The sequence below is a fragment of the Aphelocoma coerulescens genome, chromosome 4A (genome assembly GCF_041296385.1).
Source record: "Aphelocoma coerulescens isolate FSJ_1873_10779 chromosome 4A, UR_Acoe_1.0, whole genome shotgun sequence".
NCBI lineage: Eukaryota > Metazoa > Chordata > Aves > Passeriformes > Corvidae > Aphelocoma > Aphelocoma coerulescens.
The window spans coordinates 14,329,766-14,356,804 of NC_091018.1; the positions used below are offsets into that span (position 1 = coordinate 14,329,766).

Below are 27,039 nucleotides of genomic sequence, written 5' to 3' on the forward strand. Positions count from 1 at the left end.
TCAATAATATCAGAAAACACTGCTTCATACTATTTTGGTTTTTATAAGTTTTACTGTTCTGTTTAAAGCCACATTACTTCACTAGGATCCATAACTGTTCCAGTACAAGCCTGAATTCAGTTGTTCTGATATAGGCACATAGCTTATTTCTCCAGTCTTGAAAGAATGAGCTACGTTGGCATTAAAACCTTTGTACCATTACATGTGAATCTTGGGAGGTTGCGTAATTTAGGACAAAACAAAGCAACTTCTGTGCATAGACAAGCCCTGGCTCCAAACTGTAAAGACATTCTACCAATATTTTGATACTACTAATGAGCAGAAGTTGGATTTGACATCAGTATCTCTGCAATGTAATACCACTTCCTCCATCATGAGACTTTAATTATGAACTACTCATTTGCTAATTTTAATCTTTAACTCTGAGCTATTTTTGTGTACTTGATGTATGTCTTAAACCAGAAAAATAATTAATACAGATATAGTCTCAGTGGCTAAAAGCCAGGAACCATCACATATCTTACTGAAGTTTGCAATTTATAAAAAAAATTTCAAACCAATTTTACTTTTTCCTCTAAATCAAGTAACTGTAGTCCACAGCTTGGAATGATCAGGATAAGTGAGCAGCAAGCAACCACTCCTAAAGCCATTTGCATTTTTCCTATTACCTCTTCCAGAATAATTCTAACGATTAGGTAGTAAACATGTTTAGCCCAAGAGATACGAATGCTTCCCTTCCACACAAATTTCAACTTTTGGCTTTCTCTGGAGCCTCCTGTCCTCATTAGTGCCTGCTGCGTTTGTCAGGGCTCCATCAGCCGCAGAGCCCTGAGTGCTGTTGTTCTGGCACATCAGTGCCAGGGCTCTGGTCCTCCCTGATGCAGCACTGACACACTGGCTTACTCTGATTAGCACATTACAGGAGAATGATCTATTTTTTTTTTTTTTTTAGTTACAGTTTCTAAAAAACCCAAAATCCAAATGTATTTTTCTGACTGAGTAACTATGGTGAGGGGTTGCAGCCTAGGAAGCTTATAAAAATTACCCAAATTCCCAACCAAAACACCACGTTGTCAGACATTCAGTACCAGGGCTTCACACTGCGTACTCTTGAAACTGTCTGCTGCTTCAAACAACATCCGTTAGATCTGTGAGAACTGTAAACCCTACATATCAAACTCATGAAGAGCTAGCTGTCTCTTTCAGGCAAATTCCCATTTCCAGAGCTAGGGATTAGCCAGCAGTGATCCAGCAAAATAAGGACAGGGAAGCCACCGGCATTCTGCTCAAAAATGAAGGAAGTGACTCCTAACATCTTCTCATGTCTACACCAGAACGTCTCATCCCTCTAGTGAAATCAGCACCGCAGCTTTCACTGCACACAGCAAAATAAACTTCAGCTAATAAATAACCCTGCCCTCCCCAGATGATCCTGCACCCTCCCAGGCAGGTAAGGCATGGGGCATTTTAACAGCTTTGATTTCAGGGACATTATCTCCGGGGCCACTCCCCTGCTGAAGGAGACAACTTCATTCAGGAATGAGGGGTAGTTGGCACTTGGATGCCAGTTCTGTTCCCAAAAAGGGACTGACATGCTGGACTTCTCCAAAATCTACCGGACCTGCTCTGCGATGGCTCAGGAGCCTCCTGCCTTCGGGGACTGTGGCACTTCACAAAGGACTAGAGCTCTCCAAAGCGCGTGTGACACCTCACTGATGAATCACACAGGGCTCAGCTCCGACCTGTGCTTCCAGTGCAAGCTACCAAGAACAATCACTTCACAATTTCTTCCACTAAGGACCAAGGCATGGAGTTATCATTCACAAATCCATGGCTGAAACATATGAGGGACTTTCAAAGCCTTCTTAATTTCCCACTTATAATATAAATATTCTGTAAAATCAAATGACACAACAACCGTGGTGGGAAGAGTGACTTTTCAATCTGGATTTCAGATGCTATCTTTAGGTTCAAGACTCATTTCGGAGGTTTTTCTCCACGCTCTTTTCAGCCAAACACATTCTTTGAACGACGAAACTTCAAGACAGAACGAGAAGACTGCGATCAGACCCATTTCAGTCTCCAGAAAATCGGTTTTCCCCAAAACCAAATCAGCGCAGCCCTCAGCTGCGCTCAGCCCGTGGCTACTCCCGAGCCGCTCCATGCGCCCGGGTGCGTGGGCGCTGAGGGACTGGGATGTCGGTGCCCAGCCTCGGCGTGCGCCGCGCTCCTGCATCCCTGTCCCGGAGTCCCCTTCCCGCCTGCCGTCTACGGCCACAGCCCCCCGGACATCCTGCGCTGCGCCCTGTGCCCATCCTGACGGAACACGGATTTTTTAAGCAAAAAATCAGAAGACTTGCGGCTGTCAGTTTTCCTTTTCAGAACTTACCTGGGACCGTCCTGGCAGTGTCCGACGAGGGCAGGGCGGAGCGGCGAGTGCCGCGTACCGGCCCTGCAGCGGGGGCTTTACCCGGGCTGCCCCGCTCCCCGCCGGCTGCAAGTGCGGGGACCCCCCCTCCCGCACCCCTCACCCCGGCAGGGTTCGCGGTCCCCGCGGGCGTACCTACCGTCTAGGAGGATGCGCGTCCCGGAGCCGCTCTCAGTGCCATGCCCAGCCCCGGCGCGGTGCCCCCCCGGAGACAGGGGTTACCGCTCGCCGCTGGGTCCCGCTGCCCGGCGGTGACATGGCATGAGCGCGGGCAGGGCGGGGGGCAGTGCCGGCGATGCGCGGCGCGGCGCGGGGGTGGGCGCACGGGGGGCGCGGGCTGCGGGCAGCCGCGGCGGGACTTGTGAAACTCGGCTGTGGCGGCGGCCGGTTGTGTAACGCGGCGGGCTGGGCCCGGCCCCCCGGCACTGCACAGGCGCGCTGCTCCCCCGCCCCGCCGCCGCCGGCACCCGCGGGCAGAGCGCGGGCAGAGCGCGGGCGCGGGGCGGAGCGCACGGGAGGAGCGCAGGGAGCAGCGCACCTCCGCGGGCGCGGGGCCCGGGCGGGGCCGGGCAGGTGGCGCGGGCAGCGGCGGTGCCGTGTGCCGAGAGGAGCCGGCGGAAAGTAGGTCACCGCCGCCGATCCGCGGGCACCGGCCGCCGGGTGGCCTCGGCCGCGAAGTTCTGCCGGGACCGGCTCGTCCTCCCTCCGTGCGCGGCTCTCGCCGGGCGCTGCGCGCAGCGGAGCGAGGCCCGGCCCCGGCCGCCCCGACGGGTCCCGCGGCCGCTCTGCGCTCCCCGCGAGGCGCGCGGCACCGATTCCCTGCGCGGCACGAGCTGTGCCCTGACGGGATTAGTCATCCCGCACCGTGAGTCACCCATTGAACATTTGCCGCTTCCTTCCTCATCGTTTTTTTGGGGTTTGTTTGATTCCCTTTCTCCACTGTAACTATTTACCCTCCTCTCCAAGGACAGCGGGCAGCTCCTTTCCCCTTCCCGCGACTATAGCCGTGCCCAGCTGCGGGCGCGGAGCCGCAGCCGGCGGCAGGAGCAGCGGGTCCCGCCGACCCTGCCGCGGTGCCGCCGGACAGTCGGGCTGGGGCCGCTGCTCAGTCGTACCATGTGGTCCTGCCCATTGCCAGAGTTTGGTTTATGCTCGTCTTGCATCTGGAAGCAGTAGGTTCAAAAGCTGGGGCATCAAGGCTGTTCTGAAGTCCCTTCCTCTTCTCAAGACACTGCCAGGGGGGGACCAGTGCTACGGTGGGAAGCCACTGGTTGACGCCACAGTTGGAGCGACTTGGGGGAACATCACTGGGTCCCTGACTCCGGTCCCGGGCTGCTCCAAGCAGCTTCCAAAACTGAGTGCGCTCCCAACAAGTTAATTTTTTTGGGTGCTCCCCCCCGCCTCTCCCTAGTTCAGCTCCTCTTGGAAAGCTGCTCCTTAACCTATGCAGTGCTGGGAGGTCTGCTCCCTCTGGGAGCACCTTACTGCATAGTAGCCCTTTCCCACAGCTGGCATCCTCACCGCTGGCTTTCTTTGCTCAGCCAAAATTCCTGTTCCTCTCCCAGCCCTCGTTCTGCTGGAGGAAAGGGGCAGGCACGCAGGCAGCCTGCACGGCCCCATCCCCACACGTGCCAGTGCCCCAAAGCACAGCACGGGGGACAAAAGCAGAACCACAAAGGGGACAGTGGACAAAAGGCTATGAGGTTTTTAATATAAACCTGATGCCAGTGAGGAAAGGGAAGTGACGTTGTTACAGCAATAACCCTGAGGAACATCAGCTGTTATTGATGAGGACAAGTAAAAGGGCACCTTTGCACGCAGTTAATATTTCTTATTTGCTTTCTTATCAGAGGCAAAGAAAGTAGCGTGGTTGTGCTGCCTGCCACAAATAGCAAACCTCTTTTTCTCACTTAGAGTGGGTTTTTGAGGCATGGCCTCATCATGTGAAACACAGCAACCCTTCCCTCATTCATGTGGTAAAAATCTTTCCTGCTCAGTGTCAGGTGAGATACAAATAGGTATCAAATGCAGTGTTTCTCTCCACTTTTACTTGGGTTAAGGTGTCTCTGCAGCCTGCAGTGCAGCCCTGTCACAACAGTGACCAGCACCGAGGGGATGCCACTGCCTTCCTACACGGGTATGCAGATACACATTTGGGGAAGTAGGTGAGGAATGATGAGAACATGAACTGTGACTGAGGCACTTTAAGATTAAGCACCCACAGACGGATGGGTGGGAAGTGCAGGTAGGCAGGATGTGGCCCCGAAGAGGCTGTGGTGGGTTTCCCCTCAAGGTACAAGTGCCACAGCCATTGCCCTGAGTTGTGCTGGCAGCTGGCCAGGGGTGCTAGCACTGCTGGGACAATTCCATGGCCACCCCCTATCTCACAGGCCTGGCAGGCACAGGAAACAGCATCAATACTGCCTTCTAATAAAGCAAACCGTTCAGAAATACCACTTTACCTGATTAAAAAAATTATTTGCTGACCAGAAATCATGTTTTATATGAAGTGTTCCAATCAACTCTCTTGCAGCCCATGGCAGGAGGCTTGGCACATACAGGGGCCCCTCCTCCTGGAGCAATGGTGAAGGAATCTTCATATCAATTAATTTATTTATCTCATTTAGAATAACACACTTTCCACCAAGATCTTTCCAAAAGTTAAGAAAGAACAGGGAAACAGACATTTCTGCCACCACAGAATTCACACATTGTTCAGCAAGTTGTGGTGTTGGGCAGCTTTGGCTGTGCTCAGCAATAGTTGGCATAGCCTCAAATTTGTTTATATTGTTAGTTTTTGACAGTGTTGCATTGCAAAGACATCCCAGCAGCAATAAAACTGAGAGCTGGTTTTGGTCAGAAAATATCAACATCAAAGAAGAAAATTTTTCTTTGTTGTTCTCATATATATTCTTGCATGTTTTTATATATATTCTTGTGTGTGAGTAGAAGTATATCTATATTGTATCTATGTGTATATTTATATAAAAATACATGCATACATGTATATACACATTATATATATGTATATAAAACCCAGTCTGTCCCTGCTGCACTCGCCCAGTGGGCTGGGAAATCCTGCAGCCTGACAGGCACCACTAAAGAGCAACATAATTAAATGAAGAACTAGAAGGACACCTTGGGCTTTATTTTGGAAGATCACACTCGCATTTACCATCTATTATCCCGAGCAAAGGGTTGTCCAAACTAGCTTTTAAATTACACACTGCAAAAACTCCTACCCAGGAAATGCTCGCATTGCTCAGTGCTAAGTCAATAACCAGCCCCGGTTCAGGATCAGGCACCTCAGCCTTGTCTCCCTCCACTCCCTTCTGAGTGTGCCCAGAAATTCAACGTGATGTTTTTCCCTTTTCACACAGTAGTAAGCGCGAGGCTTGGGATCACGCAAACTAAAAGGAAAGAGAGGAGCAGAGATGACAAAGTGGAAAAAGCACCCTTGCCTTGGTCCGAAGTGGCTGTTTCTGCGCAGGTTCCGCGATGGCTCTGGGATGCGGCAGAGAGCGGAGAGCTGGAGCGGCAGAGCCCACCCAGCGCTCGCCATGGGAGCGTGCGGGCGAGGCCGGCGGGAGCCCCGTTCCCGGCTCTGCCCAAGGCAGGGACACAGTGTTAATTGTGTCAGTGCTATTGCACAACACTGTTGCCTTGACACTGTGTCATGTAAAGATTTTAAACTGCCTCTTTATTAGTCATCCTCTATTCATTTTAATTGTGCCTGATAAGCAGGGCCATTTCACCTTTGTGTTCTCTGTACGAGCTTATCGAGCGTATTTATGTCGCCCAGAGACTTTCAGTCTCTTCCTGTAGCGTTGATAGGTGCAGAGGAATGAGGAGGCATTGCCATCACAGCCTGCTTGGGTTTTCACCTGTTTGCTTGCTACCTTTTCAGAGCCCTGCTCTCCTGTGTGACATCTCCACAGGTCCTTGATCCTGGCACCAAAAATGCTCCCACAGAGGCTTAGGTTAATGCATGGGAACCAGTAAGAAGGGATAGGCTGATTGAAACATGCACCTAATTTTCTTTTCAGGATCAAGTGCTGTAGGTGTGTGCTTAACACCACGGGACTCACTTTGATCTTCTCCAAGGACAGAATTCTCTATGGATTAAATTCTTGCCTCTGAATTAGGGTATTGGTTATTTAACAAAATCAAAGCTGGGAGATGAATAACTAATTATTGGATTTAATGCAAAGAATATAGAGAAAGTTTACGGAATATTTTAGTTTCACTTACTTGCAACATAAAAATATACTGCCCAAGAGTTTGCCTGTGTGAACTGTGTCCATCCCTGCACCTCCTTATCTAGCCTTATCTTTATGAAGTTTGAAGTTTCACTGAAAATTTCTGGAAATAGCAGTGCATTTTCCCTTCTATGGTAATATGACCTTCTCATCCCAAACATCCCCTGTGTTTGTGGTGGGAGAAGGAAGGGCCCTTTGGCCAGGGACAATGCTGCCCACCTGTAAGAGCAGTGCAGTCAGGTGACACAGCTGCTTCCCCAGCACCTGGAGCGCTGCAGGGACTGTTTGCTTAGAGCACATGTCTGCTTCAGGAAACACCCAACAGTTACCAGAGTCCTTCTCCATCTGGAGATGGATCTATTCTCTGGGCTTATTTAGTTTCACCTTAAATTTTCCCATTTAAAAAGACTCAAAGCTAGAATTCAGGTTTGAGGCACAGTCACGTGAGGAGATGGGTGAAATCCCATTCTCAATTAAGTTCAGAAAAAGGAACGGAAACGCCATTAAAGGCAGAAGAAAAACCACATTTACTCCAGTGTGAACAGGATTTCCCCCCTAGCATAAGATCTTGCATCCCTGTGGGCTGAAATGAGCTACTCACTCTCCTACCCAGCATCTTCAAGGGCCACTTGGAATATTTATGCAACTGCTTAAAAGGATTAGGAACATACATGAATGAGTTAATCACCACTTAGGACAAAATTCCATCTAGGCTAGAACCAACTGGAATATTTTAATTTCCATCATCCAGCACCTTATTTTGTAGAAAATGGTTTAAGATGGTTCTTTTAGAGGCAACAGTAGTACCTAAATTTTGTGTGTATTTAAGGCCCTGTATTTCCTTGTGCTGGACTAATACCATGGCCAGATAAATGAATGTATTTATTTGAAAAGCTGAGAAGTGCTCAAGTCATATTTTTGGCCCAGAAAAAGCTTAAAGAATACTTTTCATGTGGCTGATCATACTTCCAAAAATAATTATTATTTTTGTAAAGGAAAAAGTGTTCTCTCTTAACTGCAGTAAAATATTCTCTGATAAGTATTCTTGTGATCTGTTATTCTGCCTAATTCAAAGAAGGGAGGGGGGGAAACTTGCACAAACAAGAGCATGGCTGCCTTCTTCTGCCCATATCTTTTCATGAGAGCATACAAGCTAAAGCTAAAGCTCTTTGACCACATTTTAGCTTGATCCCACAGGATAAAGTACCTATGAATTAATTTTCTTTGATGCTTAGTTCATATCTTCTGGAGACTGTGCTGAAGACAAATTCAGACTGCTGCATTTAAATATGGGCTAAGTCACCTCTGATTAAGTTAATCAGCTACCAAGGGGCCTCTTGAACAGGGACATAAAATAGAAAATAATAATTATATTAAAGGCCCAAATCCCCCTGAATTCAGCAGGCAGAGGATGAATGAGCAGAGGGAGTACCAGGCAACGGCAACAGCTGCAGTATTGCCCATGTAAGAAGCACAGAGGAGGAACAAACAAGTCAGTGCAGAATTACTGTCCATCATCTGCAAGTGCATCCTTCCTAATAAATCACAGTGGTTACTACTTAGCACATTAAATCCACATTGATAACCATGGATATTTCCTATTAATGCTTATGCTGATGCTGAGCTTTATTCATACGAGCTGGTAACGCTTTAAAGCTTCTCGCTGGTGCTTGTCCATTCTTAGTTACTTGATGCCATACACAGCAGTTGGGAATTGTGCAGGTCAACTATTCCCTGCACTGAAGGTTTCCACTTTCTCTCTAGGGGCTTGACTTAGGGCACGTGCAAAGGTAACATCATCATCCCACAGAGTTTTCAACATCTTGGATTAGAGCAGCAACTGCTGACTCCAAGACAAAACCCAATGGGCTCCTGGCCAAACATGGCAGATGGAAAGTTGCCCTTGTCACCTGGACTTCCTACTACAACCCAGGGTCTGAGCAGACACCCAGGTTTTACATGTGGGTGACAAAGACATGCTTGTTGTGAAGGCTGTGCTGGTACAGGAGCTGCCTCTGTCCATACCTCCCTCTCTGTCTCCCAGCTACTGCCATCCTCCTCCTCTGTTTTGCCTGCATTGGGCTGTGGCCAGAGGGCTCCCAGATATATCCTAATCTCCTCCCAAAATTGGGTTGGAAAGTGGCATTAGGATGGCTGTGACTCACAGGCATTTCCAGCAGCCCCACTCGCCCCCTGCACAGCCTTGCTGGTGGGAAAACCTTCCCTCTGCAGAACCACCTGCAGTGGGGTGCTGAGAGAAGCTACTGCTGATTTCACTTTGTAAGGAAAGCAAAATCTTCCTTTTCATGACCAAGTGACCTGAGTGGCCCTTTCCCAGCTCTGTACAAGAAGACATTAAAATCAAGACTATTGAAGATGGATAAGGATACAGGAGGAAGCAGACAGGGCATTTGTGTTGAGAAGATGGTGGGGTTGACACTTCTACCACACCCTGATTGGCAAAGACTGAGAAAACAATGCAAATACATCTGTGTATGTAGCTGACACCATGCAAACTTGCTCACCTCAAACAACCACTGTGGAAAGATCAGGCATAGTTTGACAGTTGGATTATAAATGTCAAGCAGAGGCATTTTAAGCTCAAACTGTGCCGGTGGTTCTTTAGAAGAACTAAGCAGCCTGATGGTCTTGAGGGACCACTGACAACACAACCACTGACAACACTGGAAAAGACAGAAGCCCGGAGCACAGGCCCCAGGGCAGAACTCTCCAAACACCTCCCTTAATGGTCTTTCAGGATACACAGAAAAGGTGTGTCCTTCATCCCAGGTGCACCAAAGTCAACAGGGTTCTTGGGTAATTTCCACTGTTTTCCTTCTGCCTTTCTTAAAAACACAGAAACTTTCTAGATAATTTCATCAATGCATAAAACAGGTGGATAATATTCAATAGAGAATTTGCCCAGGGAGCAGGATGGACATGGACTGAAAGCCTCACATGCTGCTGAGGCTGTGCCACTCTGCTCATACCCAAACAAAGGCAAGTTAAATTGCAAGTCTATGAGATTTTATCACTGTGTTTTACCCAAAAATGATACTGAAATGTGCCAAAGTTATTCAGAACTGCATGGGATGTTACTGCACTCTCTACTCACAGAAAAGCACATGGTTTTTCCGGGCACAGGGGAGGTGCTGAACACCATCAGTGAATTGATTATTATACTGGAAACTAGTATTTTGTGACAGATTTTGTCTACAAGCAGTGTTGCAAAAAGTCATCCCTAATAAGAGGAAATGAACCTCTGAATAACCTGGGGAAATCAGGTTCCATTATGCAGCTCTAAGTGATGGCATTTTTGTGTGTCTGTAGAAGATGAGTATACGAGACAGTTGGAATTTCCTCATCCAAATGGAAATATCAAGATCAGTTTTGGTCAGGGCTTGTGAATGAGAAGCTGGGATTGGAGAGGGGAGCTCTCTAGTGAACATGTTTTCATGAAACTCAGGAAGTGTTTTGCAGAAGTAAGACCTGTGAAAAATGGGTTGCATTTTTGGTCTTTGGACTTGGCTCTTTACTTGGTCCAGATGTGGTGGTGATCATGTGGGCAGTTATGTACTGCCACACTTCTCATCCTGACCCCAAACCTTCACTGCACCCCAACTGTCTTAGAAACAGTTTCTGGTTCTGTCCTCATTAAGAAACCCTCTCTTACATCTTATTCCGGGAGAGGATCCATCTTGTCTGGCAAGCCAAGCAGCACCTTCCCAGCACATTTGCAGGCAGCCAGATGAGCCTGATGAGGTTTGTGGTGTGGGTGTGGTTTTTTTTTAGATTTTGGGTTTGGTGGGGGTTTTGTTTGTTTTTGGTGGGGTTTTTTGTTTGTTTGGTTTTGTTTGGTTTTTGTTGTTCTGTTTGTTTTGTTTTTGTTTTTCTTTGTCTTTGTTTGTTTTTCTTTGTTTTTGGTTGTTTTTTTTAAATTTCAGCACAGTATGCAAACAATATAGTTCTGCAGAACAGAGTCTGATGGCTCTCAGAGCACTGCAAACCACTTTTAGGAAAATGCTAGCTTACATTTCAATAAAGCAAAAGGCTTCCTTCTTTGGACCATCGTTGCTGTCATAGTGACATCTAGTTTCCCTGAGTTTTCATCTTTCCCTTGTCCATTTAATACATCTGCCTGCCCTTAACCCTGGTGGTGGTGCTAGTTTGCAGAATAAGTCATTTCAACTGAAGAAAAACAAGAGCAAGAGACTCCAAAAATAAATTTTTAAAAGTGCATTGTTTCTTCTAGAGCTTCAGTCCTTTCAGTGGCAGCGCTTTGGGTGACCTGCATTAGACAGCACTCGCACAGAGCACTACAAAAGCAGCACTCACTGTGGGTTTGCTGCCCTGTCATCATCTCCCTCAGTGAATGCAGACACCATGCAGTACCACATACCCGGCACAGATAGTGTCACTAGCACAGCAACTGGTGGGTGAATCATAATGAAACTATGAAGAGGAAACCTGTCACACGCTGAAGGAAACACTTGCTTTTCAGTGGAGTGTTTCATCTCCATAAGAGGGCTGAAGCAAAGGATGCTGATGAGAGAATTAACTCATGCCCTGGTCACTAAATGTAGCTTTTTATGCAGTTATTTACTGCATAGAAAATTGATGGTCCTGTTGCCATGGGAAATATGAATACTTGCCATGACAACTGCAGCAGAGTGTGGCACATAATCCACTTCACACAGAGCATCTTCCAAAGGAACCACTCCCATTCATACATCCTACAAAACTCTGTGTCCTTGAGAGCAATTCAGTGTATATTTTTCAGGCACAGTGGTTAATTCTTCTGCACTTTCCTTGTGGCATATTTCCTTGTGTCTAATACTATTTGTTACTTGGTTCTTACATACCCCTTTCAGTAATACATCTGAAAGCACTTTGCAAAGGTAATCTCTACAAAAAACTTCTCTGTTTATTTTCCAGATGAGCAATTCAGGCAAAAAAAAATCACACGAGTCCTCACAGAGCAGCAGGATCAGGACTGGTGTTTGCACCCACATCACTCAGGCCAGTGACAGGAGCATGGCTCTCACTGCAAAAAGGTGGGATGAACTCTGAAGCCAAAATCTGCACCATCAGGGCAGAACAGCTGCTGGGGAAAACTTCAGTGAGCCCAGTGCATCTGTACCTCTGATTAGACAGGAACAACATGCCACAGTGATCTCCTTGACCCCTGGTTTGGGGTGCAGCTGGGTGGCTGCATGACTGCTGGACACAGTAGGCAGTCTGGGCATGGAGGGCACTCCCTGTGCCAGCCAGACCTCTGCAGAGAAAGGATTGCACTCCCTGTGGCATTTTGTTCCAGAAGATGCTTCTGAAAACATCTTTCCCCATTCACATAGAGGAGCTGTGCATGCTGCTGCTGATCAGAGCTGTGCACATTAAAATAGAGCACATGCTGTCTTTGCTGTGTTCATCCTGGTCAACCTGCAGCTCCAAGCACCCTGCAAGCCTGCACTGCCCTTTGGCAGATGGCCTTCCTCATGCCAAACCTCGTGCTGCTCCCCAACAGGCACAGCCAGTGACACAGGGCAAGCAAATGCCACCAGTTTGGGTGGCCAGGTTGTACTTATTTTATCCTAAGAACTCACTGAAGCCCTGCCATGCCCGGTCCACTAGTGGAGCATGGAGTTTTCTAAAGTTAGGTGCCTTAAAATAATTTCTGGAGGGAAAAAAAAATAAAACAACAAATTGTGATCAAGAGTTATGAGTAACCTGGAACACCAAAAATGTGCTTGGAGTAAATATGTGACTGAGAAAACCATTACCAACCCAGACAATAGTTATTCTGGCTATTTACCTCTTAATCTTGCCAGACATGTTCAAAAGTGCATAATAAGTGACATCTCTCCTTTATCACAAAATTTAGCCTAGAGGGAAACTCTCTCTCTTTGAGTTACCGACATTAACAATGTTGCTTTTGGCTTTGGATCTATTTCCCTACTTTAAAAAACAGCATTGACAACTTTTTTCCACTGTTTAATTTGCGTAGTCACAGTAATTAAATATGAATCTTCAAGTATTGCTTGACATGTTGTAGATTTATCATCAGTGAAACAGTCTCCTGCCCATTTCCATAATTATTGCTGTTCAGAACAAAATGGTTGTGCGCTGAAAGACTGACAATTTTCTCCTTAAAGTTCTCAGTTGTTTGCCCTTTTGGCCGTGCTGCATAGAAGTTTCATTTCATAATTAAATTAATTTCCACTTGCATATGGAGGCAATAGTTTCCTTTCCTTTTTTTTTTTTTGTATTTTACTTTAAATTGTTTCTTAAGATGTGGACTCCAATATGTTCTACGAGGAGCCAACACATCCTGTAACAGCATCTTGGAAAACACTGCTCTTATGTGGCCCTGAATGAGTAACAGGACCATATAAATCACCTGGATATTTCAGTTGAAATGATGGCCAAGACAGTTTTGTCTTGATGGCCAAGACAGTTTTGCCTGATTGGTGTCTTTAACCCTTCCTGCTTGTGTGGGTGGTAAATTTTGCAAAGAATGAACAGTCTTCAGGCCTTTGTTCAGATTGAAGGGTTGGGTTTTTTCCACCTCTATGCTGAGCACTTGTACATAACGACTGCCTGTCTATGTACGCCCATAAACCCTGGCAGAGCAGCCTGTGTGATTTCCATGCCTCAGAAAGTGCTGGGCAAAGTGCTCTCCATCCTAACTCCCCAAGCAGGTGGCTGACTAAATGTTACCTGTCCATCAGTCATGTTGTTACACAAGCTATTCTCAGAGTCTCTGCCTAACTGTACATGCATTTGTATCTGCTCAGAAACCCTTCTGGCTGTCCTCTCCTCGGTAAATAAATATGTAACTTCTTGTGAACAAAGTCTTATCAGATTGAAGAAGCCTCTTAAGAACGGCTGAGGTATGAGAGCTAGTACAAAAAGCTGCAGATGGGTTGAAATACTTAAAATGATAAGAAGCCCCAATGATTTTTTTCACTAAAAATCAGTATTTCATTCTAGGGGCCAGGTTATCCTTTCATCTATAAAGGTGAGAAAGGAACAGGCTGTTCTTGTTGCATGTGCCTTTCATAAACCCTCAGCAAGCACAGCTCTCTGTGTCTCACCACCCTGCGGTTTCTGGGTGCTCCCAAGTGGGCCCTGCGTGGGCACTGCAGTCACTCCTCAATGCATCTGGTGATGGTGCTGAGAGCCCAGGGGCCTCCAGTGATGGGACCAAAGGAGATTAAAAACATGACCTTTACATTAGGAGAGAGCAAGGAGTTTCTCCCAGCCATGATTAAACCCAAGCTTTTCACTTCCTGCCTGTGTATGCCTGGGACTCACTGCTGGTGCAAAAGCCATCCTGATTCATCCAGGCCTGCAGCTCCTCCCCTCCTGGTGGAAAGATGCAGCACATGGTCTCATGCAGCTCCTGCACTTCTCATCACATGTCTCAGGGTTTCATCACAGCTCCTAAGAGCTAGAAGAACATTTCTTCATTTCACAGAAGCCAGATCAGTCCTCTTTGAAGAGCAGCTTTCATCACAGATTAGTGACTGTGAGACTACAGCTTTGGGGTTTTTTTTAATCTTCATACTCAGTACAGGTTAGAGTTACGGCTGGTGGTGAAGATGGGCAAACCTCAACTTTTCAACAGGTTTCATCTAAAAGAAAGACTTACAATTTGAAGAACTGAACCAATTGACTTTGTAATTTCCTGCTAGTCACAGGCAAAACCCATTGTCCATGTGAACATCAGGTGCTTTTGCTATCACTGATCAAAACACACAGGGGCCAGGGAGCAGTGAAATGATTTCTGAGGAACAGCTCCTCCTCCTCCCTCCATGAAGGCCTGGAGATCTCCCTGTGCATGGCCAACATTCAGGTGCACGTTTCTATTTCAGGTCTCGGCTGCTGGAGCTGGCTGGAGCAGTTGATCGGCTTACCTACTGTCTTGCCAGGATCAGGGCTTGAATGAAGGCAAGCTGGCAGCGACCCAACCCAGATAAATCTAAGGTTATGCTGACAGGCTGTGGAAGAGAGGCAGCTGGGAGAACTTTTGCTCTCTATGGCAATAACTTGGTTTTTATTGTTCAGATTTCCAGACCCAGAGACCTTAGTGTACTGGCTTCTGCCCATCCATTAATTATAAGAAGAATGAAAGGTCTGTTTGCTTTTTGTTGGTCTGCTTTTCTGGATCAGAAGGTGGAGCCCATTCTTTTGAACATGGGTCTTTCCTATACCTAGTCATCTAGACTTCCAAAGCTGCCCCTTTACCAGGAGCAATGCAAGCTTTCCTCTGCCCAGGCCAAAGCAGGGGTCTGATGTGCAGCTTCCCCTGCCCACAGTGGCTGCAGCATTGACACACTGCACAGTAAACAGAAATAAGATGCAAAAGCATTTGCATCCTGTGTAGTGGGTGCTGGAAATGTGGGTATCCACAGGACAGACCCTTCATCCTGAGGCTGACTGGCAGAGCCGAGGCATCCCAGATAGTGCTTATTTGTCATCCTTGGAAGAATAATTTCCTCCTTTATGCAGCTTTACTGCTGTCCACAGCTACAAAGTGATGGCCCTTTTAGCAGGGCCTGTTGTGCTGGAACAAGGGGTAAGGGCTTTAAATTAAAAAAGTGTTGATTTAGACTACAACTTTTTTAATGAAGATGGTGGTGAAACACTCACACGTTTCCCAGAGAGGTGCTGGATGTCCTGTGCCCAGAAACGTTCAAGGTCAGGTTGGACAGGGCTCTGAGCAAACCGATCTAGTTGGAGGTGTCCCTACTTAGTGCAGGGAGGTTGGACAAGATGACCTTTAAAAGTCTTCTCCAACCCAAACTATTCTATGATTCAATGATCCTATGACTTAATGTCTCTGTATTGTGACCTTTCCTTATTCAGACAAGTGCAAGCAAATGAGCATTTTGCTTGATCTAACAGACAAGAGCCCAGGTGCAAATGCTAGAAACAAATACTGATTTTTTCACAGAACAAAACTGCCTGGGTTGGACTCAGCCTTGTCATGGGGGCTCATTTAAACATGACCTCTAAAGCTAAAAAGAGTTGCCTTGGAGAGTGTTTTGGAATAATATGCACTGTGGACCAGTAAAGATGAGACACTGAACTTTGCATAAGTCTGGCACTTGTAAAAATAAGGCTGAACAACCACACAGTATTTTTTACTACAAAAATGGTATTGCTTACACTTCCCAGAGGGTGAGGTATCCCTTCCTTCATGAACCCTGGTGGGGAGAGAACTTAATCGCATTTTCTTAAAATCCTCTCAGAATGGTAATAGAAGGGAACTTTGCTTCTGTGTCCTCATAAAACACATAATGAGCAAAATTTTAAGGGGAAATAAGCATTTGTGAATATCAATTCTCTTCTGGGAGAGATAACTGTGTGCTGGGAAGGAGCTCTCTCTCTTAGGCTCCCCTGCATGTTCAAGCATTGGATTTTATTTTTTTGGGATTGCAGGGCCTGAGTTGTATTTTTAGATTAGCTTGGAAGGTATAACCAAGGTTTTCAGCCAGGCGTATGACTGTATTTTATGTGCAATTTAAAATGGGAGCAAGTAGAGCTATATCCTCCGACTGAACAAAAAGACAACAGAAATCTTCAGGCAGAATTCTCTTCTTAGATCTACCTACGCTGCACACAGTGATGGCAAAGAACAGCATCTTCTGTGCCACTTGCAGGGAGAATGCAGCTTGAAAACAGATGCCCAAAGCATGTATCTTAGATGAATATATTTAGCCTAGAAGTGTTTCAGACTGAGAAGTGATCATGCAAAATACATTTTCCTTGCCAGTATTATTTTAGTAAATAAGGAGGAAAATTTTATCCTACTTACTATCATAGATAAACTGGTTAAAGAGGGGATGAAGGAGTAGCTTTGGGTGTGAGCTGATAGGAAGTACTGTGACATGCAGTGTACTCAAACTCTTAGATCTTAATTTCTGGTTCAATGGTTAACAAATGAAGGAGAGCTTACAGTTTTAAGCCTTTTTGGGGGAAAGGAACAGCTAAACTCCAGGAGTTTGAAACCTGCTCAGTTAGTTAAACAGGTAGAATTTTCAGTGAAAATTATCAGGTGATAATTTTTAGTGAAAGGTGACACATAAAACTTCAGAGGGTTGATTGTTTTGTTTGAAGGAAGTAGGCAAGTGTGTGAAAAATTGCATGTAAAAGGGAGAGAGCTCTGGAGATTTTAGAAGACCCATCCTAAGGAGGGAAAGCTCATACCAGCAGATACACTCATGCAGAGTGTTGCCATCAGTGCTGCCAGGACATTGGTGCGTGCCCATCACTTCCTTACATCGCTTCCCATGTACATCACTACTGCTGCCTGCTGTTCCCACCATGCCAAATGGAGGTTTTTTCTCAAGAATACACTTCCAGGTGTTGCTACAGCACCACAGGTTTGCAAAGTATGTAGATCATTGCTAATGCACCACCAAAATTAATCAATATCATTCAATATGGGAAACAATCAATATGGGAAACAACTGGCCTAGTTTGAGAAGTCTAATGGTCTAATGTAGACAGTCTTGAGCAGCCTGTCCCTACCCTTCTCCAAAATGACGAGTCCTAAATTCATCTGATGAGAAGTGACAAAGTGCAGAGAATACTAGAGCAGAGTAAATCACAGAATCATGGAATGGGCTGGGGAGGAAGGGACCTTTGGAGATCACAGAGTCCAACTCTCCTGCTAAAGCAGGTTCACCCAGAGCAGTTTGCACAGAGTCGCATCCAGGAGGGTTTTGAATATCACCACAGAAGGAGACTCCATAACATTTCTAGGCAGCATAGCATATATTCAGAACAGAACACATATTTTCTAGTTATTTGATCACTCAATTACAGAATAAAACTAATAGACCCAATACAAAAATGCCATGGAGCAGGCAGTGCTATGGCAAGTCAGAACTGTAGGATCTGGCAGAGAAGAAGCACCACTGAACATTTAAAAACTAAGCAGGGGAACATCCTTTCCTCTGGTAACAGAACAGGGTGAGGTTTGGCCTGATAAAATGGGCTGGTTTGGCTTGGCTGGGTCTTTATCTAAATATATTATTATGCCCAAGTGAGCTGGCAATTATATATTCATCACTCATTACATGCATTGCTCAGAAGTTGCTCCCTTCAGTCACTGGGTACCATCCCAAGGGATACTCCACCAGACCCAGCTCAGGAACTTCTGCTGCTTAAGCTCCATTCTCAAAGCCAGGAGCCCACCTCTTTTGCAAAACCAGGGCACTTTCACACCAGGAGGACTGGAGCTGCACTTCCTTTCCCTTTGCCAGTGCTCTGGGGATCTCCATCTCCGTGTGCCTGATGAGTCAAACTTGCTCCCCAGTTCCACTGAGAAAAATGATTAGGCTGCATGGGGAAATCCTGCCTCCCTGGGGGTCCCTGCTCAGGCCCTGCCTCTGCCACAGGCAGGTGTGCCTGCCCTGGGGTGGCACTTCCCTTGCTCCATCCCCTGAGCTGGTTCCCAAACCTGGCTTGCTGCAGCTGCCACCTGAGGCCTGTGGCACAGCATCTGCTGTATGCAGAGTGCCAGGGAAGGAAATGGTTTCCTTCGTGCCAGATAGTCACTTGTTGTTGCAGGCATTTAAGGCACGGTGTGCAGGTGGGGTTTGCAGTGCTTCCCCTGTGCCAAAAGGCAGTCGAAGAGTTTGTGTTTGGACAGATCTGTATCTGCACAAAAGACATCACAATGAAACAGCAGGATGGGGGACTGTGGGCAAACCACCACATGAGCCATAAGCCACAAGCAAGTGGCTGCCAGCTTTACATATTACAACATAGCACTTGCTGACAGGCAAAACTTCCCTTCCAGGGCCACTTATTCTCTAGGATAAACTCCTGTTCTCCATGAGGATCCTGTAAACACTTCCTGGGTGGGGAAGCAGACATCAGGAAGACAACGATGACACAATGTAATGAAAACAATTTAAGGATTGCTTAGTGCAGAGTGAAGGACACAAGAACTCAGCAAGTTTGAAACACTACTGTAATAACAAAGAACACAAGTCAGGGGAGTCTTTTCGTTGTGGTATCACTGCAAAAAACTTCCTGTCTCTCAGATGGCTCTGTTTAAGTCAGTTTTGCACTGGGAATAGCCACTGGCAGGATGACAGCCTACACTTTGCTCCTTAATCTTATTGGCACATTTACTTGGCCAGAGTTTAATTAATACTAGATTGATTTATAGCTGCAATCATAAAGGATGTGAAAGTTCTAAGAATGACTTGCAAAGTCGAGATCCATGACATTTCCTCTCATTTTCTGCTGTCCAAAATTTTTTTTTGAGGCCTTCAAACATCTCTGACCTCTCTGGGCTGAAATTTGGAGGTAGGATGACTCCATAAATGCATTGGGAAATAATACTTAGTGATGGACAAACCTGAATCAGTTTGTCCTCTCAGCTCCTTTGGGATGTGGGTTAGCCAGCAGAGCCAGAAATTGTGCAATCCCTGGATTGCCTGGCTGCAGCACTGCCCGTGTCCAGCGTGTAGGGAGGTGGCTGTTTGTGCCTGTGTAATGGGGGGAAGTGTCCATTCTGAATCAAATCTAAAAACTCTTTCTCAGCACTCCTAGGACACACATGGTGATGACTGTGCCTGATGGCTTCAGCTTGGGAAGAGGGTAGGACAAGCCTGGGAAGGAAGTGACCCACAAGAGGCCTTGCACCATGTGCAGCGCAACCTGACCCCTCTCTTCTCACCCATTCCCCTGACTGTGCATCCTGATGTCTGATGGCAGCTGTTTTTTCAATAATAAAGCACATGCAAATAGCCTGCTGAAGGTGGATGAGACTGATGGGGGCCCAAGTACACCAGCCCTATGCACAGAAAAAACTGAAGCTGGTTCTACCAAGCAGCAGAGGTTACCGTCTGAATAATTCATTTAACTACAGCACAACTGTACCGTGACATGGATTTCAAGCCAAAAGTGAGTAATGTTTCAAAGGGCCTTTAATGACAGGGGAACTTGGGTTCTCTCTGTAAATCACAAGGGGCTGCATCCTTCAGAGGGCAGGGATGTACGTGCTTCTCCGGAAAGAAAATTGTTTCTTTTTGGAAATGTCACACATTACTTTTGCTTTTTCAAGCACACTGAGATAAAGCCAGAGAAAGTACTAGCTAGGAGGAAAATTATGACTCTGTCTGGCCAATAGGATCTCCATAAACAGTTATTCAGATATGCCCTGTTCACACCTATCACCAACTAATTGCAACATGACTATAAGATCACCAGGACCGTATTGACATGAGAGGAAGTGATTATGAACATAGAGCTTCCTAAGAAGCAAGAACTGTCCCACTTTTCACAATGATGTTGGAGAACAGAAATCTCTGCGGAGCTCTAATGGGCTACAGGGGTGAGCTGACAATAAGCACTCTTTAATTAAGCTCTTTGAGAAAGTCAGGCTCCCACTGGGCTTGTTGTGAGAGCAGCAAAGCTCCTGATTTATAGCAATTCAATGCCCAAGCTTCCTAATACTGATGTAGGACACCAAATCACCAAGACCTCTTCAGTGTAATTAAAGGCAGGATGTGCTCCTGGCTGGCATATCCCAGCTCTGAATGGGAATGCAGTCAGGGGTGTTCCTAGGGTTTGTCCTGTAGCTTGCATGGTCTATGCTATATAATAGGTTGCACTGGTGATGGTAAAAGCTCAGTCAATTAGAAAAGGGGAAGAAGTAGTGATGGGGCAATAATTCAGGATCTTCCAAGTTCTGACCATGCCACGAACTTGCTCAAAAAATTCTCAAAAAAAAGTTTTGAGAAGCCTGAAGTTTCCCTTTTCCTCTTTTACATCAAGTGGGAAAAAATAATTAAGCCCATTGGCATGCAGGGGTTAATTAGTTAGGGCTTGATTTTCAGAAATGCCAAGGAAATTTCAATTCATTCTCGGCACTCTTTATCTTGGAAAAATCAGGCCAAAGAGTGTTATATTTCTTGCAGCATTTCTTTATAAAAGGAATATTGCTCCTATGAGCTAAATCTATCTTGGCCATCCCATCAGGGCTCTAAGCACTGATGCAGCACATGCAATGTCTGCAGTAACTGCTCCCTGAACTAGTGCTCGAGCACACACAGAGCATTGGATACGCCAGCAGCCTGTGAGGCCCGTGACTGCTGGCCACTCCATGTTGTCCTTATGTGGAGGTACCCAAGGAGGTGCTGCCAGTATCTCTGGCTGGAGCACACTTCAGCTGGCCACCAGCACATTAAAATGTCTGTCTGTCTGCACTTGGAACTGCCCTGCATATGAGGATCTGGTCTCTGATGAGCCACAATGATCTGTGCAAATTGAATTGATTTGGGAATTTTAACTTCAACCTCCAGATGCTGACTCTCATAATGCCTTTATGTGCTAAATAGGAGGACTCCCTACTCAGAAATGCTCCTTGTAGGGAATATTAGCATTTTCTAGACTGCAGTCAAGTTGGCCTTTTCTTTGGCAAGCCCAGCTGGTGGAAGTTGTGGACACTTTACCAACTTCTGCATTTTCCAATGCCTCTGTCACTCTTGTTCCTCTGCAGACTTTTATCATCCTTCTTGAATTAAAGGAAGGCTTGCATGAACAGAAGCAATATCACTTAATATCCCTAACTGTAGTCCTTCTAACTAACGCATTGTGACTATTTAACTGTGACTCTTAAAGTCTTGTTCAGAGTCATTACTTTCAATCCTGTGAGCCTGCCTTCCCATCTGTTTCTTTTGATGCATGATTCTCCATCAGCCCACACCCATGTGCTTGCCATAGGCAGCTATTCCCTTAATATTACCTTACAGAGCTAAATAAAAAAAAAAAAAAAAAAAGTAATTTCAGTTTTCTGCATGGGAAAGAAAATGCCACCAAGAAAATCTAGGTACAATTACAACCCTCAAGGTCACAACTGTGCTGTGGCCAGTGGGATTCTTTTGTAGGTGAAGTTACTCCCTGTGCAGAGGCCCATCTGAGGCCTTTGTCCCAAAAATTCTTCATAAATAAGTTCCCTGCAGCAGCTAGGTTGCTCTTTTACTCAGGACTGAATTTCAGTCTGTGTGCATATCAGATGAGTAAGATTTGGTTCAGTGACAGAGTCTGAAGGGAAATTTTTTTCAAGCTGTGTGATGTGCAAAAACACCCAACCCATCAAGAAGAAAGACATGAAAAAAACAATAGAGAAACCAAAAGCATAAAGGAGGAATAAAGACATCCTTCGGGATAAGGCAATGGAACACGTGTGGGTGGAAAAGCACACAGGAGAGATATGGAAAGTATTCAAAGAGAAATTACTGTATGCCCAATGGTTATGTGTGCCATTGAGCTATAAATACTTCAGGACTGGAGACAAGGGTAAAATTTATACAAGGAAGTGGAAAAAGTCATCTGATGTAAGGTAAAGCTCTCTAAAAGCATAGGAAAATTGAAAAAATTGAGGTGGAGAATGGAAAGAAAGACCATTTAATGACGTGAAGAGAGCAGGACCGAAACCACATGTGGTTCTTCCATGCATGGGTGTGTGTTTACTAAAACCTTACTGTTTGCAACCCTGGTGTCACTGTGAAAGAGGATTTCTGAAGCAGCCACATCACAAAGGCTCAGGCACCCTTCAGAGCCACGCTGGCAACACCTCCTGGTCATCCTGCCTTTCTCCCACTGCTTGCTGGATCCACCACTGCCAGCAGCACCACCTTACACTCGACACTCCTGTGGGTCCTGACTGCTGATTTCTTCTGTGCTTTTCAGCATCAAAGCGGCCCAGTGCCTCCATGTGCCTGAGACCAAGCAGAATTACAGATCACACCCCCAGTGCCAAGGCTGGCTTTTAGAATCATCATTGCTGACTGCACTCATTTCTGTTTGCCCAGCAGCAAACACCTGTCCATTGACCCTTATAAGCAGGAATTTCATGTCCCCAGGTGATGGATGTGAGTGTGCAAAGAAAATGTTGCAAGTCCTGTAACTATCACTACACACTGAGAACCACATACAAGACCTATGCCCAGAGGTGTGAATAACTTCTAACAAGGGTAATCATACATTACCTCAAGGAATTCAGGCTCCCCAGGGGAGGATTCATCTCAACCAAACTGAATTATTTAAGAACTCAATGCTTACTCCCAGTTAATTGTGCTGACTTGTTTCTAGAAACAGTGGAGGGGGAAAGGCTCCTTCAAAGACTTTGACTCAGAGGCATGAAGATTGCATGCAACTTCTCTTGCCATGGCAGTTTGTTGGGCAAGGCATGGGAGGCTACCCGGTGACTTCAACCTCATTGCAGGAAATTCCATTTTCCAAAAATGGTTGTGTTGTTGTAATATTTTGGGGAGATGTGTCAAGAGCCAAGAAGGAACATTTTACAGAAGGGGTTGAAATGTATCTTCAAACCCACTTGGACCTACCACAAGCAGCTGTACACTGAAGCCCTGTGAAAGTTGATCCCAACAAGAGACGCTTTCCCATCAGTGTCCCTTCACCACGGGCAAGTACATCCACCCTCTGTTTAGTCATGCAGGCTCTCTTGGTGAGATCAGCCCCCACACAGAAGGAACACGAGCCACACGTGCAGCCGTGCCTTGCCCTGAGCAGCAGGCAGGCGAAAGCCGAGCTCGGCTGCCCGCTCCCTCCTCTGTCCTACTTGCTTTGCTGTGATTACATAAGCAGCATTTGCCTGGCTCCTACTTTCTCGTTTCCTTTGCTTGTTTTCTGATTTTTAGGACACTCTTTTGCTCGAGTTACACTGACCTCTTTTGCGAGAGAAGGTACCATATTTTCTGACCAAAGCCTCTTATCTTTAATAACCTGGCATATTTACTGTCCAAGTCAATAGTTAGACTTGGGAATTCTTTTAATTAGAAAAGCAACCACTCTAATCAATAGTGAAATCTGAAAGCCCCATGTAACAGAGAAGCAGCTATGCAGAAATCTAGACCATCCGCAAGCAAGACAGACACCTACAACAAGTATCACATTCATTTTCTCCTTTTCATTCAGCAGTGGAAAATATGTGAACATATTGCAGGGCATCCAAATGACCCTAAACACAGTCATCTGTGAGAAGTTCTGCTGTAGTTATAGTCAAATAAAAACCCAGCAGCATCATTAAAAAAAAACAGGTACCAGTTAACAAATTCCACAATTCTCCCTCCACTCTGGCCACTGTGATTTAACCATGCAGCTGTGTGAGACTGTCAGCAGCACAGTGGCTTATCTGCCTTGGCTAGTAGCTTATCAAACACAAGTTGAGGGTTTCCTTCTCAGATGTGTGGCACAGGTGGCAGCTGATGCAATGGCACAGATAGCAAAACTCCCAGCCCAGCCAGCTGGCATGGAGATGGATTTTCTCTTTAAATCATGACATGGCCAGGTTAATTCAAAAGTTATTTTATCCATGATATAAAAGAACTTGTAATGTGGAGAGCAGGGGTGAACAAGGAGACAGAAGACACACAGTGAGGGGACACAGGAGAGAAATGGGTTAAACCAGAAGGTAACAAAATGCACAAGGTTCAGCTTGGTCCAGGGGTCCCATCCTCACCCTGCACAGGGACAGTGTGTGAGGGTACATGGGCTGCTCTCTGTGTGTATCCTAGGTACATGTTAGGATACCAAAGGATTGCTGAAAAATCTACTTGTCATGGGCTCCTATGGAAAAAATCTGCTCCCCCAACTTTAAGCTAAGCAGCTGCCAAGCTCCTGACTGGCAAGGCTGAACACCAACCCTGGGGATTTTGCTTGCAAGCCCTTACAGAGGATGACATTGGTTAGTGAGTGCCGAGACCCTTCTGCACCTAGCCCAGCATGATGGTGCTTCTCTGCTCAAACAGAATGGAAGATTAATCAGATGTTAAAAATTACTATTCAAAAGATATTCTGTGACATAAATACCCCGACTGACAGCAGAGCATTCAGCAACATGTCCGAATCCTCTTCCTCTTCATGAGAGGAACAGAAACTGCTTCTCAAACAAATGAGAAAAAGACTTTTGTTTTGCTTTGTTGCAAAGAAGAATCAACTGATGATAGCAGACATTTAAAAAACAACTTCATGCTTAATTATAATCCTTCTGGAGCAACCAGGATGGCTTCAGATTATTTTACATAACTGTGTTAAATCCCCCCTGAGAATTATTTGCCTCCTACACTCCAGGGTGCCTGAGCTTAAAAGATGGCCAGTTATTTAACAGGCTTGTCAGTAGCTTAAAAATGTACCAGCACTTGCTGCAAAACAACAATTTCAAGTGGGTTTATTTCATTATCTTCACAGACCCTCTACAATGGGCAAGAAATTGTTCTTTGATGGTGCATTTTATTTTGAAATGCGTATTGCACCTGTGTATTCAAATTGTAATGAACATAAAACATATATATATATACATATATGTATGTATATATATATATATGGCCAAAGCTTGGAGTACCCTTTTTGAGCAGTACTTGCAGTAGCAGCCTTGCAAAACTTTACAAGTCAGCTTGCATAAAGACAGCATGTTTTTCTTCTGTAATTTGGGAAAGGAAGAAACATCTTATTTTCCTGTCTTATTTTCCTGCATTGCCTTCCTAGAAAAAGAGAAGCCATCTGACTAATGAATAGCCTAGTATTTTGTTGGTGACTTAAAAATGCAGCTGGGAAAGGGAAAGAGGACGTGATTCAGCCACGGCTGAATGCTGTGATCTTTCCTTCTTAGGTTACATTTATTTGATTTTTGGTGTTTAAGACATGATTTTAACCATAATTCTCTGTGTTCACATAACATAAATTATGAAGATAAACAACAAAGTGAGGAAAGAACTGAATTCCTGATCATGGACTTTTAAGCCCAGTACTTTCAAGGGAGTTTGCATGCAGACCTTTGTACTCTCAAATATTCCTCACCAGAGGACAAGACAATTTCTGGGCTTGAGCAGGCAGAAGGACAATTTGTGTCTTCTCTCCCTCCTCTGGCTATCTTTTCTGAGTAGAGACAGGTCTTAAGGCAGGTAGGTAAAAGAATTAAGCAGTATGTGGGCTTCAGCATAGCCCAGGTATTCACTGTCATAGGGACAAGAAATGAGTACACTGGTAACATCTTAATTTTTGTTTCCCTCCAATGGTCTGGCAGCAAAGTATGTCATTTGTTGATCAGATTCTCAGTGAGTTATACCGGGACAAAAGTGCATATTAGCTGCAACAATGAAGATGAAAAAAGTCCCAAGTGAGATGCAGCAGATCCTTCTCAGCTGCTGATAGTAACAACCAACCCAAATGTCCCACAGAGTCGTAAATGGGAGCAGAAGCCATTCCTAAGCATCCCTGTGCCACCTCCAGCACCCTTGGGACTGCACCTATGAAGGTTATAGAAGCCTTTTCTATTATTATTTTTGATGGTTAATCATCTGAGGGCTGGATGAGTGGCATCGTGCTGATGGCAGGCAGCCAGCCCCAAGAGTCCCTTTGGAGGGACACCTAAACTCCCTGCCAGCATTGACTCCCAGCTCAGGAACCTTTTAATTATAACCATAACCCTGACTTCTTCCAGCAATGGAAGAGCTGTAAGTACTGGAGTTATATCACTGCTGGGCTCAGGGTTAAATCTCATGCTGGGAAATTCAGAGGACTCTCCCCCTGTGCCTCATGGCTCCAGTCCCTTCTGCCAACCACTTGCACTGAGTAGCTGAGACAGGTCAGGGAATGGGAGGAGGATGCACTTTGTGGATTCAGTGTTATTGCCTTCTCTGTGCCCTGGCACTGGATTTTCTGTGTTCATGGCAGGGCAGAAGGGAAAATACAGCCCTGAGCCTGCTGACGGTAATTCTTATAACCAGGGACCAATGTGAAACCTTCAGCACTAAAACCAAAACCAAACAAGAGGGTCCATAAGCTGGTCACTAAGTGATAAAACAATCTCCTGCAGACTGCCAGAAGGGAGTGTAGACCTCAGTGACCAGTTACAAGCCAATTGAGACGGACAGAAGTTCATCATGTCCCAGGCAAGCCTGGACTACCCGCAGTCAGCATCCCCCAGCAGCAGATGGGCTCCAGTGCTTATCAAAAGGGTGAGTTGAACCTTGATGCAAACCCAACTGTATGGGAACCTGCAGGGTCCCGTCTGCTGCCAGAGTCCCTCGGCACTGCAGCACTGCAGAGCAGCGCCATGCCTCCCTTCACGCTTGGGCGAAGCTGTTCAAGAGGATGTGCCAAAACATGGATCTCTAAGCTCAGAAGGGAAAGGGTACAAGCAGAGTTCAAGCTGACAGAGAGACTGTGGCACAACAGCCGAGATGAGCACCAGGACGCATGGAAGATGGGATGGAGCCAGAGCAGCCCTGCAGTGGCCAGAGGAGCAGGCAGTGGCTAAAACACAGCTGGTTTCTCATGAAACCTCTCTGCAGAGCTGGAGAT

General features: G+C 45.9%; 1 protein-coding gene across 5 annotated transcripts in view; it reads right to left on the reverse strand.

Moving 5' to 3' along the window:
* PASD1 (PAS domain containing repressor 1) overlaps positions 1-27,039 on the reverse strand; it is a 115,540-nt gene that overhangs the window by 51,721 nt on the left and 36,780 nt on the right. For 3 of the 5 annotated variants that reach the window (XM_069015419.1, XM_069015418.1, XM_069015413.1), the window contains exon 1: positions 2,568-2,794. The exons of the other annotated variants lie outside the window; for them this stretch is intronic. The gene's annotated coding sequence lies outside the window, so the exon portion shown is untranslated. Of the gene's footprint in view, positions 1-2,567; positions 2,795-27,039 lie in introns of those variants that run through there. 5 annotated transcript variants of the gene reach the window in all.